We start from the raw sequence: 19,977 nt of genomic DNA, 5'->3' as shown, positions 1-19,977 counted from the left end.
GTCAGCCAGTCTTCCAAGTACTCACTTTTCAGCTCCCGTAAGAAGCAGTATAGGACAAAGTTTGGACAAAGCTGCTCTTTGAGGTTACATTTTTGAGGTAATCACAATACTATCTACACTTCTATGTCTATTTGGACTGTTCCCTCTTTTTGAACAACATGTTAAGAAGAAGAAAAAATTTAACTTTTAAGAAGAATTACACATGGAAAAAAAATATGTCATCCTAAAAAACATACTTGAGACCCCAGCGCTGCTGTAAGAAAGATCAAAGCACAGTGGAAAAAATGCTCTGCTTTCCCCTGAGAAATACAGGCAAAGCAGCAGGCTATACTCACATTTTTTTGAGTAAGGACCAAGCTCTGTGGTGTCTGCATTGGTGTTTGCATTTTCTCTGTCCAAGTGTCTGGTGTATTAACGCACACAAGGACTCTGCTTTCATTTCAAGCTAAGACCCAGTTTATTTTTACAAGCTCATCTTTATACCTTAGTGAAATGTCAACAACAGTCCTGCAAGTCCTTCATAAAAATTTCCACAGCTGTTCTTCTCCTTCCAAGCTCCTCGTGACCACTGTTATTGTTTTCATGCCTTCTTGGTTTTGCCACTGATGTTGAATTTTCTCAGGCTGGAGGCTCGCTGGTTATCAAATCTCTGCACTCTTATCTCCAGAGGCTCATCAGCATTCATGGTCATTTTTTGCACAGCATCTCTTCTGACATCTCCCTCTTTTTTGTTTTCATGAACTACTAATATTTGTCTTAACACTCTATCAATCAAACTTTGCACTAATTTGATTAAGCAAGGCACACAAATCAATATGCTAGGAAAAAATAAATTAAAATCGTAAAACCTATCATGATTAATTTTATACTCCAAGGTCCAATTCCAACAAAAAGTCCTGCAAATGTATTCCATTCATTCTATATTTGCAATTTTTCTGTTAAATCTTCTAAGTTGTTAATACCTTAATGTATAAATTCTGAATGATCTGATAAATTCGTCAAAAGACTAGATAAAGCTGCCAATGTGGCATTTATTTGATGATGGTGAGCCAAAGTGTGGTTTAAAATCATAGAAACATTCAGAGTTAACAATGTAAATTTGCCTAACATACATGGGCCTCCTGAAATATAAGAAGGGATACCTGCCCATGCTCTATCTCCTCAAATAAAATACAGTTCTCTTGCTAATTGCAGGGAGATGTTGTTGGATTTGGATATATTTGCAGATATGTAATTACATCATATGAAAGAATTTCTACATACACTAAGTAAGGAATTAACATTTAATATAAGTGTTACATTTTTGCCTATATAACTAAAATATTCACTAACATCTACTTTCATCACACCTAATAAAGAACATCATCTATCGGCAAGCTTACTAAACAGGTGCTAAATGGATTGGTCGGTGTTGCTACCAACAAACAATGAATCTTGCTGAGCCACATTGGCTAGGGTTGCCCAGATGATTTCTTGAGATTGTGTGTGGATCCATGGAACGGTGGTCGCATAATGCGAAATCCCCACAATTATTGCAATGCAGGTCGTACACATCTTGCTGGCATCCATTGCGGTCCACGATCTGTAGAGACACAAGCATACCCTCGCCCCCGCGTTATTAATGTCCATGGACCTTCCCATTGTCTTGTTTCTAAGTTACGTATCATTACTTTAGCTTTACTCATGTTATCATTTGATTTCGCGATAAAATGTTGCTCTATCAGGGGAATATTGTCTTGGCAACAATTAAAAAGTTTAGAACATATAAAGCTTTTAATGGTCTCTCTTGAGGGGTGTATCCCATGCTCTCCCTTTTTTGTTTTAACAACATATTTTTTAATGTACCATGAGCTCGTTCAAGTATGGCTTGCCCTGTCGGTGAGTGAGGAATGCCCATGACATGCGTGATTCCCCATTGTTGAAAAAAGGATTTTGTTATATTAGAAACATATCCTGGGCCATTGTCTGTTTTTACTGTTTTTGGCACCCCCAAAATAGCAATTGCATATAATAAATGCTTTTTTACGTCTTTTGCTTGTTCCCCCGTATGTGCAGAGGCAACCACGCAGGTAGAAAAGGTGTCAATTCATACATGTACATATTTTAGACATCCAAACTCGGGGATGTGTGTTACATCAGTTTGCCATATTTCAAGTGGATCTAATCCATGAGGATTTACACCGTCACAAGTAGTGTTTGGGATTCATTGACAATCAGGGCACATCTGTACAATTTGTTGAGCTTGCTCATGAGTTAACTGAAACATTTTCCTAAGGGCTGTACTACTTTGGTGATAAAAATCATGTGACATACGTGCTTGTTGTAATGTATCTGGAGTTATTACAGGGGCTGCCAGAGCATCAGCTCAGCGATTGCCTTCAGCCAAATATCCTGGTAAATTTGTATGAGAACGTACATGCATTATAAAGTAAAGTTCATGTCGATTGTCTAACAGATATTTCAATTCCTTTAAAAAAGCATATAGCTGTCCATTGTCTACATACTATAAATAGGCATTCTCCAAGCGTGAAACAATGCCAACAACATAGGCTGAATCGGTAACAATGTTTATGGGTTGTGAAAACAGCTTAAAGCATCTAACAGCTGCAGCCAATTCCACAATTTGAGGTGATCCTGACACTTGACAAATGTCTGATTTCCACATGCCTTGTTTGGTCCTCCAAACAATCACTGATTTCCCAGTTTGCCCTGATCCATCTGTAAAAAGTGTCAACGCCTCCTTCGGAGGGATATGACTTGATTTTGTGGCAGGAATTAAGCTTATGCACTCAAATGAACTCAAAAGGGGGCTTGGAGGATAATGAATGCTAATTTGTCCTTTAAAGTCTGCTAATGCAATTTGCATAGAAAAGGAATGTTGCAAAAGCCAGTCTACTTGTTGTTGAGTCATTGGAACATAGATGGTTGAGGGATCCATCCCATCCAATTCCAATAAACAATTGTGACCCTTTTGAATTAACGTAGCTGACATTTCATGCTGAGTTGTTATTGTTTTAGAAAACTGATGTGGTAAAAATTATCCATTCTAAAGGTCTAAATTTGGCAGACACACCTTCTACCCATTGGGCTAAAACTCCAAACGGTTGGAATTTGGCTGAAATAATATATAATTCAATTGGAGTATTTAAACATTTGCAAAATATTTGGTTTTGACTAAGCTTTTTAGTGACCTTGTCTAATGAAACCAATGAATCTTTGTCTAATTGCCTGGGAGAGTTTAAATCTGAATCCTCTTTTAACAACATAAACAAAGGATGTAATTCTTCTGTAGTGATGCCTATCAAGGGGCGTACCCAATTTATGGCTCCTAACAATTTTTGCACATCGTTCCATGTCTTTACAGAATATAAAAGTTTAACTTGCTGTGGTTGAATAGTTTGTTCTTGGATTTTCCACCCCAAATATTTCCATGGAGAAGTTTTTTGGTTTTTTTCTGGTGCAACACAAAGGCCTACGTGGGTAACTGCTGCTGTTACAGCTGCTACAGCCTTAGCCGTCTGTTCTGGTGTCAAGGCTGCAACTAAAATATCATCCATGTAATGATAAATCAGGGCTCAAGGATATAATTCATGAACTGGTGATAAAGCTTTTGCTACAAACCACTGACAAATTGTTGGACTGTTACACATGCCTTGCGGCAATAGAGTCCAGTGATACTGTTGGCTTGGTTCTGCCCTATTAATAGAAGGAATAGAAAAAGCAAAACAGATTGCATCCTTTGGATGTAATGGAATGGAAAAAACCCAGTCTTTCAAATCTATAACGGTTAAGTCCCAGTTTTGTGGTAACATTGTCGGTGAGGGCATTCCTGGTTGCAATGCTCCCATAGGCTCAATAATCGCATTTATTTTTTGCAAGTCCTGTAATAAACGCCATTTCCCACTTTTCTTCTGTATTACAAACACTGGTGTGTTCCACGGGCTGGTAGTTGGTACGATGTGTCCGGCTTGTAATTGTTCTTGCACTAAAGCTTTAAGGTGGTGCAGTTTCTCAGTGCTGAGGGGCCACTGTTCCACCCAGATCGGCTCATCTGTAGTCCAGGTTAGAGGCAGGGTGGTCTGCGCCTCAGTGACCCCCGTTAAAAATGGGTGCTTAAAGTCAGACCCCATTGTGCTGCGCAGTCTCTGCCCCATAAGACAGTGAGAAGTGACAGAACGTATGGTTTAACAGTTACCACACGACCCTCGGGGCCATATACGATTACGGAGTGTAGACTTTGTCGTGGGCTAGTCACTCCCCCCACCCCCGTCAGAGCTGTAAGTGGTTCGGTCAATGGCCAATCTGTCGGCCACTCTATTAAAGAAGACTGTGACATCGGAGCCGCTGTCTATAATACCGGTAAAATATTGTTCTCTGTTGCTCTGTGAGTGGCGCACTTTGCAAGTTAACGTCGGTCGTGATGTTTGCAGTTTCTGCGTCCATAGAATCACAGGCCGGTCAGTGGAGCCAAAGCCTCCTTCTCCCCGTATGCGATTTGCTGCACGGGGTACAATTGCTGGAAAACAAATCAGCTGAGCAATCCTATTGCCCTTTGGTATAAAGCAGGGAGGCATAGGCGTCCAAGCCATTACTTGTATTGTTCTTGTACAATCGGCATTGATTAGTCCCGGTAAAACAAACAATCCTTGCTTTGTGACAGATGATCGTCCAATTAACAGTGCACTAAATCCATTTCCTAAGGGGCCCTTAACAGCCGTGGGGATGAGCTGAACTGCAGTGGTTGTTAATTCTGTATCGCTGGCGGTGGCCAGGTCCAGCCCTGCACTCCCTGCTGTGCTGGCGCAGAGCTGGCTTGCATTGCAGCAGGGCTCTGAGGGGGTACTTGTATCGGGGCACGCCCTCTCACCATCGCGCTCGGCTGCATGTTTCCCTGTTCACCCCAAGGAGCCGGTGCCCGACCATCTTTGTGCAATCTAGATCTGCAAGTGTTCGCGTAATGTCTGCCTTTTTGACACCGCAGACAGATTCCGGGACCTTGATGTTGTCCCTCGGTATTCGGACCGACATGGCCCCTATTTCCGGAAGGACACTGTCGTCTCAGATGTCCTGTTTTTCCACAACTGAAACAAGTTCCCTTCTGCTTAGGTGTATGCATGGCCGCAGAAGCATCAGCTATTAACGTTAAGTTATGAGATCGAGATCCGACATTATGGCATGCTCTCATCATCTCAGTAGGTGACGGGTTTCTGTTTTGTAAAGGCCGTAAGATTTTCTGACAATCTGCGTTTGCATTCTCTATTGCTAATTGTTTAAGCAAAGTTTCTCTAGTGTCAACATTGTTAACCTGCTTATTTAAGGCTTCTTGTAGTTTGTCTAGAAAAGTCATGTATGGTTCTGTAGCTCCTTGTCGAATACTCACAAAAGACGTGAGCCCCAGCATCAGGGACATTCCGAAATGCCTTCAAGACAATAGCCTGTAATTGATGCAGCCCTTCTATTGGTATTCTAGCCTGGGCTACACTATCGATATAATTGCCCTCGCCCATTAAAGCATCGAGCCCCACCCGTCGCAAGGGGCTATCCTGTGGGAGTTGCAAATTATCTAGGGCTGCTATAGTTGCCAACTCCTTCCAGTTTGATTGAAAGATAACATACTGCATAGGAGTCATAACTAATCAGGCAATTGATCTCCAGTCCCGTGGTGTAAGATGGTATGTGTCACCGATACCTTCTACCAAATTTAATGTGAATGAGGCAGTTAGTCCATTCTCTTTAACAGCTTTTGGAATCTCCTTTATCACTTCGTAACTAATTGGTTCCCAGCGTGGACCGCCGTCCTGCGCATAGATCACAGAAAAAGCTTGCAATATTTCAACTTCTCCCTGCCGCTGCGCCTCCCTCCTGACTTGTGCCCATCGGTCTGAGAGACAGGGTGGAAATGGATCAGGCTCCTTCTCAGTGACTATCGGACCCAGATCAAAGGGTTTGTCGGCATCCCCGTCAGGGGGTGCAGAGGCAAGCGCAGGCAGTTTAGGGGGGTGGGGCGTTAGTGCAGTTGTTGACAACCCCGCACTCGGCTCGGAATTATCGATATGTTTTTTAGAGCCGATGTACGCCTTTAATGCTTCAAAAACAGTCCACCAGGGACCGAGCAACTTAGTAGCTGTTTTATCTGACCTAGTCGCTTTATCCCATAGTCAAACTCCGATTTTATCATAGGTTTCTTGTTCGAATGCTGAGCAAACATCAAAAGACGGCTCATGATCCTGAGCCCATGTCAAAAGCGATTTAAGATCATTAATATCTAATGTTCGGTTTTGATTCTTTAGAATATATTTAAATGAGTCAAGTACATCTTTCTGTTCCTGGGTCATTGTGTTCCCCATCCCCTTATCGGCAGCTCATCTTCCGTCCAGCGGGCAGGTGTTTGTGGTGCACCTCGGGCTTCGTTCTGCCGATGTACGCCACTAGACCGTGCTCCTAACGTGAGCCTCCGTTCAGACCCGATACGGGCGCCATTTGTGGCGTATTAACACACACACAGACTCTGCTTTCATTTCAAGCTAAGATCCAGTTTATTGTTACAAGCTAATCTTTATACCTTAGTGAAATGTCAACAACAGTCCTGCAAGTCCTTCATAAAAATTTCCACAGCTGTTCTTCTCCTTCCAAGCTCCTCGTGACCACAGTTATTGTTTTCACGCCTTCTTGGTTTTGCCACTGATGTTGAATTTTCTCAGGCTGGAGGCTCGTTTGTTATCCAAGTTCTCTGCACTCTACCTCCAGAGGCTCAGCAGCATTCATGGTCATTTTTTGCTCAGCAGGTGCTGTTTCGGAGTTGTCTCAGATTGTGAGGTAATGGAAATAAATTTATTCTTTTCATTTTATCAGTGGCTTTATGGCTGTTTGTGCACTCTGTCTGCGATCAGCTCACACAACAGTTACGAACATTCAGGTGAAAGAATTTTACACCAGATTCACAGTGTATTGAGGTGTGCTGATATTTCCAAAGAATTCCTCTCCTTTGACACCAGCAGCTGTCTCTGAACATAGCCATGCCACGTCTTTCAGCCAGGCACCACACCTTCTTCAAAGGCATCTCTATCCACAACTCAGTATGACAGCTTTTGTGCCTCCAGATTCAGAGACTCAGAACTCCTGCAACCTCATCTGAGCAGAAAAGGACTTGCCCAGACACTGATGCCTGTCTAGGCCCTTCTATACTGAGGGGAAATCTCACTCCATTTATATTTTCACCCTGACTGGTGTTTGTGCCATTGAATCCATTCCAGTGCAGCTTGTGTCTTAGAAATGAGTGGAATTTCAGTCTTTATCCATGTCACCTGCCATAAAGAGACTGTGTTCTTTCAGTGAGTTGCTTTGCTGATCATCAAATGTAAAGGAATCCTTCATTTCAAATAAACTTAAAGTAGAAATTCAGCCGTAACTGTATTGAGGCTGACATCTACTTTGACAGGGAAGTTACTGCAGTAATTTCTTCCAGTCCTAATATTTTTTTCTCATTGTGCTAGCAAAGTAAGAAGCAGTAAGACATTTGCCTAGGAAATGGAAGATTGTAGGGTTATTCAGTTTTATAATTTTCACTGTTACTGAAACACAGGAACAAGGGACGCAGTTTGCTGTGGCACAGAAAGTGATTGCTGCTATTTTGTTGAGTCTATTTCTTTGAGGCTCTGGAATGTTTGTGTGTGACTAAGACGTACCTTGGTACGAAGTGAGTGTAGAGTCCAGATCTGCAGTTCTGTCTACCCACACAGGTACCAGCCGGAGAAGGTCAAAGCGAGTGAATTTGTGAATGTGTTTGAGCCTGATAAATATTTGGAAAGGTGTGACCTCCTGAGGGTGAATTTAGGGGAACTGTGATGTTCTAAGGTGAGACTCCCTCAGAACAACAGTAATCCCCTACATATTGGTTAAGATGGCTGCTCACAAGTCTATAGATACTCCTAATCAGGGACCCTTGTTGGTTGAGTGGGTGGAACAGTTGTTTGATTTATTAAAAGAACGTCACAGTCTTCCAAGTTCCCCACTCCAAGAGTGAGCAAAAGCTCATTGGTTCCATCCTCAGAGTGCAGTTGAACAAATTAAGGTACTGCACAAAGAAAGGGGGTTTCAGATGGTGTAAGAGTCGGTCAAAGGATCGATTTCTGTCTCAACATTTTCTCATTTTTAGCCTTAGAACTTGACTGTATAAATCACAAATGCAGGCCTCAGAAAAATGGCCAGAGCTGGTACAGAACAAATGCTTTGTACCTAACTACCTGTACCTACCTTCTTACCTCAAAAATGATTTGTACCTGTCTTCAAGCCTCCCTGCTCCCTACCATTGTGAAAGATCCATGAAGCAAGGAGGAAAAGACAGGAAGATTAATGACGGGACTTACCACAGACCCATACCCAACAGAGCATGTGCGCAAGGTGATGATGACTACTGGCCTTCATCAGGAGACCCCAGGTCGACCATCGACGCCAGAAGGAGCGCATGTGCAAGGGGAGGAGACCTGCAGACACTCCTCTCTTGGCATGTGTGGCCTGCTAGGTGGAGATTGGCACATCTCCACAGGCAAAGGTGGGTCACAGGTGTATTGACTGGCATAAAAGACAGCTCCAGAGCAGCTGAGTTAGGGGGGAACAGAAGACCGAGACAGAAGAAGACCCCCCCACCATGGGACCACCTCTATCAAAGACCGAAACAGCGGAACACCTTCTGGACCGGGACTCCCAGAGTTGCCGGATGTCTGTGGACCCGTGGTGGCAGCTATAAGCCCCTTTTCCTTCCCTCTTCTCCCCATCTCTTTCCTTGTTCTCTGTCTTTTTCTATCGTAAGTCGCTATGTGAACACAATTAATAAAGTGCCAGTTTAGATCGAAATTCGACTCCCTTGACTCGTTGAATTATTTGCACTCTGAAATCATTAATGAAACGAACCACCACACGTCCGCTTATGAGTGGACCGTGACAGATGGGGAAAGGTAAAGGTCTCATTTTTGCAGTGCTAGGAGCTTGTTTAGCTGCCGCCACAGAAGGCAGGAAACAAAGGGTGAGGCACATAGATGCAGTTATCGACTCGTTGCGGATGGTGGTTATATCATTGCAAGACCTACTAGAAGACCTTAAAGATCAGTTAGAAGAGGAGAGAAGACAGAATAAGATTTTTCAGGAGGAGTTGAGAAACTACTTCTGTCAGGAAATTACTGCCTCTGAAGAGGCAGAACCAAAAACATCTAGGGGAGCGATTAGGAAAATTTATCCTCAATAGGAACTGCAAAAGGCAAAAGAGGCTTTAGAATTAGAAAATGTTCCTCATGTATGCCCCCTGGTTAAAACTGAATATGCGTATGACCATGGGGAAGATCCCTTTGGTAATTACAAAGGAAGCTCCATTTATGGTCACAGAACTAGTCAAGCTCAGGAAGGATTTTGGTAGGAACCCCATAGAATCTGAAACAGAGTATGTTTGGAGGGTCTCCTTGATGGGAGGGAGGGGGGGGGGATAGCATTTTGTTATCAGAAAAGGAAGCTGAAGGCTACTGGGACGCATGCCGCTTATTGGGCAGGGGGCTTAATCCCCTTGAGCGAGATGATCCCCTAGCTGTTATCAGAGGCATGGATCAATTGGTGGAGAATGTACAAAAAAAGGCTGCCTGCCTCCAGATGATGCATGATCGGGAACTTAAGCCTAATTAGGGCTCCCTGATGATGATGCCCATTGACCTGGAGCGCATGACTCCTCTAGTAAGAAATCTTCTGGACTCTTTGAAGCCAATTGGCATTCAACTCCAAGGAAAGATAGAAAACATCCCTGAGATAGATAGAGTGACAGCAGTGTTAGAGAGAAACATGACTCCAGATCAGTTCTGGTTGTCTGGGAGGAAGGTTTGGACATGGGGGGAGGTAGCACAGGAATTAATTAATTATGATAGGAAGTATGGTCCTATTGGCAGTTCTTCTGTCAGATTGGAACCAAAGAACATTCAAGATACTGGGATAACTCTTCCCCAAGTGCTAGGACTCCCTCAACCTCCTATGCCCATGCATGATAAATGCCCTGATTCTCCTTAGTTTACCTGCGCCAGTGAGCCCAGCCATGAGAGAACACTGACCCAACAAGGCTGGTGGCAGTTAGGACTTCAGAAGGGCATTCCGTGTGACCTAATGAACGGACTAACTAGTCAAAAGCTTGAATTGTTAGTCCAAAGGTGAGCAGGTCATATGTCCAAAACGGAACCGGCCCCTAGCACCCCTCCCTTAATAGGCTCAGGCACTGATCAGGAAAAATCCATACAGCTTATGGGATACTAGGATCTCTGCCCCTCGAAGGTGAGGGAGGTGGTGGAGTTTGGATCTTTTTGAGACAGCCCATCCTAAATGAAGAAGGAAATTTGCTAATTACTATCAGCACTGGACCAAAGTGAAAAACTATGATGTTCTTAGTGGACACTGGTGCCCAAATCTCTGTCCTTACTCAAACTGATGCGGAACTTTGTGGTATTTCCCCATCAAAGAATAAGTTCATTGTTTTGAACTCTCTTGGGGCAATGCAATCTGTAGCAATAGCTTCTATCACATTGTGTTTACCTGGTGATGATACTCCAGTTCGCAGCACAATAACAATAGGACCTCTTCCAGTGAATCTTTTGGGGACTGATGTCCTCTGGGGAAGACAATGGTATGATTATCAGGGCAATGCTGGTCTTTCAGAGCCCCTCATCATAAATCCACAGGCTCAGCTGCTGGCATACAACTGTTGCAGCTGGCCTCACTGCTTCTTCCCTCTAAAGTGACAAATACCAAAAAGTATCCTCTACCAAAAGACACTGAAGACCATGGTGGCCACCCAGCAGAAGATTAAAGCTGCTCCGTGTGCTGCAGCAAGCAGGATGGATGCTGCCACCCAGACAGAGCCTCAGTGGGTGCATGCAGCTACCCAGACCCTGGGCTGCAGGCAGTGCCCCCCTCCCACACCAGCTCGTGCCTTTGGTACTGGCTCCACTTGTCAAAGCTGTGCTTGTGTGGGGGAAGTCCTTCGTATGGTGGAGGAACTAAGGGAGGAGGTAAAGAGGCTGAGGACTATCAGGGAATGTGAGAGGGAGATAGACCAGTGGAGCAGTGCCCTCTCACTAACTCAGTGGGCTGATGGAGCTGGTGTGTCCAAACACCACCCACCTGCAAACTGCAAGGTTGGGGCAACAAGAGATGGGGAATGGCAGCAAGTTCCTGCCCGATGAAAGAAACCTGCTCCCCTCACCTATACAACAAAACCCCAGATCCCCCTGGTGAGCAAATATGAAGTGCTGCAGGTGGAATCCAACCCTGAGGATGAGGATAATGGCTCCCACAGCCTAGAATCCTTCCCTAGGCTGCACCATCCTCAGAAAAAGATAAAAACATCCTCCATTAAGAAGAAGAGGAGGGTGATTGTTGTAGGGGATTCCCTCCTAAAAGGAACGGAGGAACCCATTTGCAGACCGGACCCGCTCCACGGAGAGGTCTGCTGCTTACCAGGGGCATCAGTGAAGGAGGTAGCTAGAAAACTTCCTTCCCTGGTCCATGAGACAGACTACTATCCTCTGATAGTAGTCCAAACTGGTAGCGATGACACAGAGAACAGAAAGCCCAAAGCCATCAAGAGAGACTTCAGGGCCATTGGGAAAATGATGGAGGGCTCTGGGGCACAAATAGTATTTTGCTTCATTACAAGGCTAAATAGAGAGGAGCAAGTAGTCAAAAAGAAGAAATTGATTAATGCCTGGCTCCGAGCCTGGTGTGAGGAGAGGGGCTTTGGCTTCTTTGACCATGGGGTGGCTCATGCACCCCCAGGCTTTCTTACTAAGGATGGGACACGTGTGTCTCCTAGCGGGGCTAAAGCCCTTGCTAAAAACCTAGCTAAGCTCATAAACCGAGCTTTAAACTAGATGTGAAGAGGGAGGGGGATGAGACCAGGCTAGACAGGAGTGAGCCGGGAAGTGGGGCACTGGTGACTCAGAGATGGTGTGCTCATGAGGACCACCAGTACATCACCACACAGCAAGTGGGGGCGATTACACCTGGGGATGGTAAGGAAGACACGGGCACTCTGGCGCTAGCTACTCCAGCTACCAGGCAATTGGGAATAAACTCTATTCCCTCTATGAGGGCTGAAGGTTCGCCAGCCCAGCTGAAGTGCATTTACACCAATGCACACAGCATGGGGAATAAGAAGGAAGAGCTGGAAGCTGTCGTAGGGCAAGGACCCTATGATGTCGTTGCCATCACGGAAACGTGGTGGGATGACTCATATAACTGGAGTGCAGCTATGGTGGGGTACAAACTCTTCAGGCAGGACAGGAAGGGTAGGAGAGGAGGCGGGGTAGAGCTCTATGTAAGGGAGGACTTGGACTCCATTGAGATGGATTGTGGTGATGAGGAGACTGAGTGCCTGTGGGTTAAAATCAGAGGACCCCATAGGAAGGTAGATTTTGTGATGGGAGTCTGTTACAGACCACCCAGCCAAGGAGAAGCAGCTAATGAGCTCTTCTATAAACAGCTGGGGTTAATCTCTAGGTAGATGCCTCTTGTTCTTGGGGGGGACTTCAATCTTCCTAATATCTGCTGGAAGTACAATAGAGCAGAAAGGAAGCAGTCCAGGAGGTTCCTGGAGTGCGTGGAAGACAACTTCCTTGCACAGCTGGTGAATGAACTGACAAGGGCTGGTGCCCTCCTGGACCTGCTGTTTGTGAACAGAGAAGGCCTTGTGGGGGATGTGGCTGTAGGTGGACGCCTAGGACAAAGCGATCATGAGATGATAGGGTTTTCTGTTCTAGGTGAGGTGAAGAGGGTGGTTAGTAGGACAGTAGCATTAAATTTCCAGAGGGCAGACTTTGATCTCTTCAGAAGGCTGGTTGGCAAAGTCTCATGGGAGACAGTCCTTAAGGGCAAGGGAGCCCATGAGGGCTGGGAGCTCTTCAAAAAGGAAATCCTAGCAGCTCAGGAGAAAGCCATCCCCATGTTCCGGAAAAAAGCCAGCTGGGGAGAAACCAGCTTGGTTGAACAGAGAGATCTTGAGTGATATCAAAAAGAAGAGAAACATTTATGGGCTCTGGAAGAGGGGACAGGCCTCTTGGGTGGACTACAGGACGGAAGTGAGATTGTGCAGGGAAAAAATCAGGAGGGCTAAGGCTCAACTAGAAATCAGATTGTCAAAGTCTGTGAAAGGTAACAAAAAATCTTTCTATAAATATATTAACAATAAAAGGAGGACTAGGGAGAATATTCAGTCCCTATTGGATGCAGAAGGGACAACAGTGACAGGGGATGAGGAAAAGGCTGAGGAACTTAATACCTTCTTTGCCTCAGTCTTTAATTGTAAAGAAAGTCGTTCCCTCTGTGTACAAACCCAGGAGCTAGAGGAGCAAAATGAGGCTCCCATGATCCAAGAGGAGGCGATTAGAGACTTGCTTGCCCAGCTAGACACCCACAAGTCTATGGGACCGGAAGGGATTCATCCAAGGGTATTGAAGGAGCTGGCGGATGTGATGGCTAAACCCCTTTCCATCATCTTCCAACAGTCCTGGAAGACTGGGGAAGTTCCACTGGACTGGAGGCTGGCTGATGTTGTGCCCATCTACAAGAAGGGTCGCAGGGAGGATCCAGGGAACTCCAGGCCTGTCACTCTGACCTCAGTGCCAGGGAAAGTCATGGAACAGGTGATCTTGAGTGCTATTATGAAGCACATGCAAGAGAATCGGGTGATCAGGCCCAGTCAACACGGGTTCACAAAAGGCACGTCTTGCCAAACAAATGATAAAGTGACTCGGCTGCTGGATGAGGGGAAGGCTGTGGATGTGGTCTTCCTGGACTTCAGTAAAGCCTTTGACACAGTTTCTCACAGCATTCTGCTTGAGAAACTGTCAGCCTCTGGCCTGGACAGGCGCACACTCTCCTGGGTGGAAAACTGGTTGGATGGCCGGGCCCAGAGAGTGGTGGGAAATGGTGTGAAATCCAGCTGGAGGCCAGTGACAAGTGGGGTTCCCCAGGGCTCAGTGCTGGGTCCAGCCCTGTTCAATGTCTTTATCAATGACCTGGATGAAGGCATTGAGTGCACCCTTAGCAAGTTTGCAGATGACACTAAGCTGGGTGGAAGTTTCAGTCTGCTGGAGGGTCTCTTCAAAGAGATCTGAATAGGCTGGACCGCTCTTCTGAGACCAATGGCATGAGGTTTAAAAAGGCCAAGTGCCGGGTCCTGCACTTGGGGCACAACAACCCTATGCAGTGTTACAGACTAGGAGAAGTCTGTCTAGAAAGCTGCCTGGAGGAGAGGGACCTGGGGGTGTTGGTTGACAGCTGCCTGAACATGAGCCAGCAGTGTGCCCAGGTGGCCAAGAAGGCCAATGGCATCTTGGCTTGTATCAGAAATGGCGTGACCAGCAAGTCCAGGGAGGCTATTCTCCCTCTGTACTCGGCACTGGTGAGAACGCTCCTTGAATACTGTGTTCATTTATGGGCCCCTCACCACAGGAAGGATATTGAGGCTCTGGAGTGAGTCCAGAGAAGAGCAATGAAGCTGGTGAAGGGGCTGGAGAACAGGCCTTATGAGGAACGGCTGAGAGAGCTGGGGTTGTTTAGCCTGGAGAAGAGGAGGCTGAGGGGAGACCTCATTGCTCTCTACAATTACCTTAAAGGAGGTTGTGGAGAGGAGGCTGCTGGCCTCTTCTCCCAAGTGACAGGGGACAGGACAAGAGGGAATGGCCTCAAGCTCCATCAGGGGAGGTTTAGGCTGGATATTTGGAAAAAAATTTTCACGGAAAGGGTCATTGGGCACTGGCAGAGGCTGCCCAGGGCGGTGGTTGATTCACCTTCCCTGGAGGTGTTTAAGGCACGGGTGGATGAGGGGCTGAGGGGTATGGTTTAGTGTTTGATAGGAATTGTTGAACCTGATGATCTGGTGGGTCTCTTCCAACCTGGTGATTCTATGGTTCTATGATTCTTAGGGTGTGCATGAGGACATAATACTAGTCATCAAGGATTTAAAACAGTGGGGAACTGTGGTCTCCACTCATTCACCATGCAACTTCCCAGCATGGCCTGTTCATAAGCCCAATGGGAAATGGAGATTTACTGTGGATTATTACTGCCTGAATGCACTTTCAAGCCCTTTAACTGCTGCAGTACCCAATATAGCTGAATTGATTGCTACAATCCAAGAACAGTCTTGTTGAGGAATTTTTAGATCAAAATGGGCACGGATATTTAGACGTGCACAGCCCAGCTTTTGCACCTGAATAAAGCTAGCCTTGCAAAAGAATAAGTTACTGTAGAGGACACGCTGTCTTTAAGGTTTCTCTCTGTATCATTAGGAAGTTGCTCTGTCTTGTACTCCTCTCGTTTCTCACGGGAAGCTTTCCTCGGTAGTCCTTGACTTGTCACTTTGTAGACCAGAGTGCTCACATAGCTGTTTCTCATGGGAAAGTATAATAATGTATGTAAACAATGATTATTTGTTGCTAAAGGAGAACTGACGAATCAGCTTGTAACACAATGGGTTGCTTCAGCTAAGAGAGGTATAAATGTGTTGTGAACTCTGATTAAAACGGCTTCACATGATCATATTGGTCGTGTGTTGTCCCTTAATCCTCCGCAAATGGTGACCCCGACGTGATGCCACGACAGATTAATTTGTAACGAATTGGAGATTGGAGCGGCTGAACAAACGGGACGTGGAGAGGATCGCCGAAACTATCCTTGCTGCCCCGGCGAGAAGGCCAGAGATGGCATAGTTTTCGCGTTAAAGAAGAGACGCGAATTAGATTATGTTGGAACATTCTACAGAGAACAAGGCCTGGATGCTGTGAGATTGTTTAATACTGAACAACTCTAACAAGGCCTTGAGGCCGAGAACCAAAAGATAAACAGGGGCCAGTTGGGAGGAATGTAGTGGCTACTTCTGTGGGAACAAGCACTGGCTGAAAGAAAAACAATTGAAGAGAACTGTCAACATAGTTAAGTTTAGTATAACTTGGTTTCTTAGCATGTGCAGTAGTTTAGCCAATAATATATTAGTAATAGCCTTATGGACAGCTACCTTTAACCAATAATACACTGTAGATACCCTCGTGGGCACCCAGTTATGTAACCAAAAAGGGTTTATAAAGAAACAGCTAAGCTCAATAAAGTGAACACTCGCTGATCACATTGATCTCTGCGTTTTGATTCCATGCTCCCATCAACAAGTGGCACCCGAACAGGGACCCTCGGATTGCCTGCCAAAGTTGCTCACAACAACTGAAGACGCGGTAGAGGGTGGAAGGCCCGGCCTAAAACTTTCCGGCAATGACCCAGTGCTGAAGATTTTTTCCGGCACTGCTGAAGATTTTCCGGCACTGCTGATGACTTTCCGGCATTGCTGATGGCTTTCCGGCATTGCTGAAGATTGGAGTAAGACGCGCGTCCAAATAAAGAAGACTCCGGAGTCAAAGATCCGCTACAGGCAAGTAGCGGCGGTCGGGGGAGGGGATGGGTTCCACGCTTTCGAAAGATGAGCAAGCAGTGGTAAAACTCCTCCAACATATCCTTTCCAAGAGAGGGATTAAGTATGACAAGAATTGTCTAACTGAACTATTGAAATGGAGGAGAGATAGGGGACTTATTCCTGATATCGGTTTAGTGTTTCATCAAACTACCTGGAAAAACATAGGGACTCAGCTATGGGATACTATCAGTAATGGGGGAGCTGAGGGAAAGGAAGCCAGTCAATTTGCTACTTTATGGAAATTGATATCTGAAACCTTGGAAAGTTTAAAAAGTGAGCGAGCTGCTGCTGCCTCCGCATTTGCAGCATTAAACTTGGGTCCAGTACAAAATGAGGAAAATAAGCCACTCAAAACTGAAAATAATGCCGAAAGTGGAGAAATTCCTAAATCGTTTTTGCCGGAAGCCTTTCCAGTCTCTGTTACACCAAGCGGGGTAGAACAATGGGAAGCTGTAGATTGGAAATTATTAGAAAGAGCTCGTAACTCAGTTACCCAATATGGTTTACATCATCAGATGACTAGACAAATCATACAATATATATTTACTTCTGATCTACTAATTCCTAAAGATGTAGATCAAATCATGTCTGTTTTATTATCTCCCTCCCAACGGATGATTTTTGATAAAGCCTGGCAAAAGGCAGCAGGGGCTGAAATGGCTAAACCAAGACAGCAAAATGATCCACTTTATGGTGTTCAATCACAGATGTTAATTGGATCAGGACCTTTTGCTTCTATGGATGTACAAATGCATTTCTCTAATGAAGTATTACGGCTGTCACAAACACTGGCACTACATGCACTTGCTAGCGTTCCTGATTCAGACTCAAAAAAACCCGATAAATTTGTGTCCATAAAGCAAGGCCAAACAGAATCTTTTTCACAATTTGTTGATAGATTATATTCAGCTTTAGAACAACAACATGATTTAACCCCTGAAATGAAAGAAAACATGTTTAAATTATTGGCCTTTGAAAATTGTAACTCGTCAACCAGACGACTCCTGATTACCTTGCCTCAAGGATCATCAATAGCTGACATGTTAGAATCAATGAACAGGAATGCTCAGGAAGCTCATGCTGCTGTGTTTGCTGCTGCCATTCGTGAAGCAGTCCGACCATTAGCTCCGGCAAAAGGTAGTTATAAAACCAAATGTAGCAATTGTGGGAAATTAGATCATTTTAAAGCACAGTGTAGAGCTCCAAGACAATGGAAGTGGTGTGACAATTGTAAGAGAGACAATCACAATATTAATGGGTGTAGGAGATTAAACCAGGGAAACTTCAGAACGAGCGCAACGGCCCCTCGCGCTGGGACAAAAATAGAGAGGGCCTGGCCTGTGCAGATGCAAGCAGGACCAGAACAAGTGACAACCCCAACGCCAGCCATGAGCCTGCGACCCAATCAAGTGGTATCACCTGCATTCCCTCCGCCACAGCAGGAAGTGCCGGAGTGGATGTGGAAACCGCAGTAGATGTCACCCTACAAGAGGTTAAAGTATACCGAATTGATTCTAACATAAAGGGTCCTTTAGGACAAGGACTTAGTGCTCTTTTAGTAGGGAGATCTACGACTTGTAAAGGCATATTTGTTCAACCTGGACTAATTGATGCAGACTTTACTGGAACTGTTCAAATTATGGTACTAACATTAACACCTCCTGTGTTCATACCTGCAGAAAGTCGCATTGCTCAATTAATACCTTTTAGATCTTGTGTACCTATGACAGGAATTGACTCTCATGGAGATGAAGGTTTTGGTTCCACTGGACAACCGCAAGTATACCTTACGTTAGACATACACAAAGCAAAACCAGAATGTCAAATTGACATGATAGCAAAGACTGGTGAAATCAAGAGGGCCAAAATGCTTATTGACACTGGTGCTGATGTGACCATTATCTCGCATCAACAATGGCCTCCTCATTGGCCTACGGTGTCGACTGCTACTGGTGTTTTCGGAATAGGTGGTGCTCAAGCCACACGAGTCAGTTCAGATCCCATATGTTTCCAATTTCCTGATGGTGCGCAGATTAGTACTAGACCTTATGTTATGGAAGTCCCCATTACCCTAATTGGGCGTGATATTCTGAGTCAATTGCATACTGTATTGATTACTCGTCCTTTTTAGGAATGGTCATTGATGAGCAGCCAGTTTTAAAAATCACCTGGAAATCCCAAACACCCGTCTGGGTGGATCAATGGCCATTAAAACAAGAACGGCTGCAAATTATTCAGGGTCTAGTACAAGAACAACTGAAGGCTGGACATATTGTTCCATCTACCAGGCCTTGGAATACTCCAATCTTTACTATTCCAAAGAAAAATGGAAAATGGAGATTGTTGCATGATTTGAGAGCCATTAATCAGGTTATGGAAACAATGGGTGCACTTCAACCTGGTCTACCTTCTCCAGTAATGATTCCAGATCAATGGGAAATACTAATAATTGATTTGAAGGATTGTTTTTTCACTATTCCACTTCATCCAGATGATGCTGAAAAATTTGCTTTCTCTGTACCCTCAGTTAATAAGGCGCAGCCAGCTAACAGGTATCAGTGGGTAGTTTTACCTCAAGGCATGAAAAACTCTCCTACAATGTGCCAAATGTTTGTCGCATGGGCACTAAAACCTTTTCGACAGCAATATCCCTTTTTAATTGTATATCATTACATGGATGATATCCTCATTGCAGGACCAAACCTGTTAAAAACAAATATTTTACCAGTCGTCACAAGACTTTTAGAAGAAAGGGGATTAAAAATTGCTCCAGAGAAAGTCCAATCAAGACCCCCGTGGCAGTATCTGGGATGGTGCATTACAAACAGCACCATAAAGCCACAAAAAATTCAAATTACTACAGAGATTAGGACATTAAATGATGCACAAAAATTGATGGGAGACATTCAGTGGGTTAGACAAATTTGTGGGATTACAAATGATGATTTATTGCCACTGGTGCCCTTGCTGGCTACATCGACAAATGCCCAAGATGAACGTATTTTATCACAAAAGCAGAAAATTGCCTTAAATAATATAACTCAGAAAATTGCTCAAAGTCATGCACAACGAATCTGTCTTGAGCTACCTGTTATGCTTATTGTGATCAATAGCAGAGGTTCGCAATTGTATCCTTTAGCAATTCTTTGTCAATGGGACATTACTAAGCAGAATCCTTTGAGAATTCTGGAATGGATTTTCCTACCGATTACACCTCGAAAGACTGTAACTACTCGAGCTGAGCTATTGGCGCAATTAATCATGAAAGGAAGGTCCCGGCTACAAGAAATTATGGGTCGTGATCCAGACACTATTGTTTTACCACTGACTCAGGATTATATGGACTGGTTACTAAGACATTCAGAGGCACTTCAAACTGCTTTAGAAGATTTTACTGGACTTCTCAAAAATACATACCCAGCACATAAGTTACTTCCCCTTATCCAAAATCAAAAGATAGAACAATTCCCACAATTTTCAGACGTTCC

The 19,977-nt window shown here is 44.6% G+C and overlaps 1 pseudogene; it reads left to right on the top strand.

Moving 5' to 3' along the window:
* Window positions 1-9,058: 9,058 nt before the first annotated feature.
* LOC138733777 (uncharacterized) lies at window positions 9,059-10,044 on the top strand (annotated as a pseudogene).
* The last annotated feature ends 9,933 nt before the right edge of the window (window positions 10,045-19,977 follow it).

Source organism: Phaenicophaeus curvirostris, assembly GCF_032191515.1.
Source record: "Phaenicophaeus curvirostris isolate KB17595 chromosome W unlocalized genomic scaffold, BPBGC_Pcur_1.0 scaffold_34, whole genome shotgun sequence".
Taxonomy (NCBI): domain Eukaryota; kingdom Metazoa; phylum Chordata; class Aves; order Cuculiformes; family Cuculidae; genus Phaenicophaeus; species Phaenicophaeus curvirostris.
This window is presented reverse-complemented; position numbering and strand designations above follow the sequence as displayed.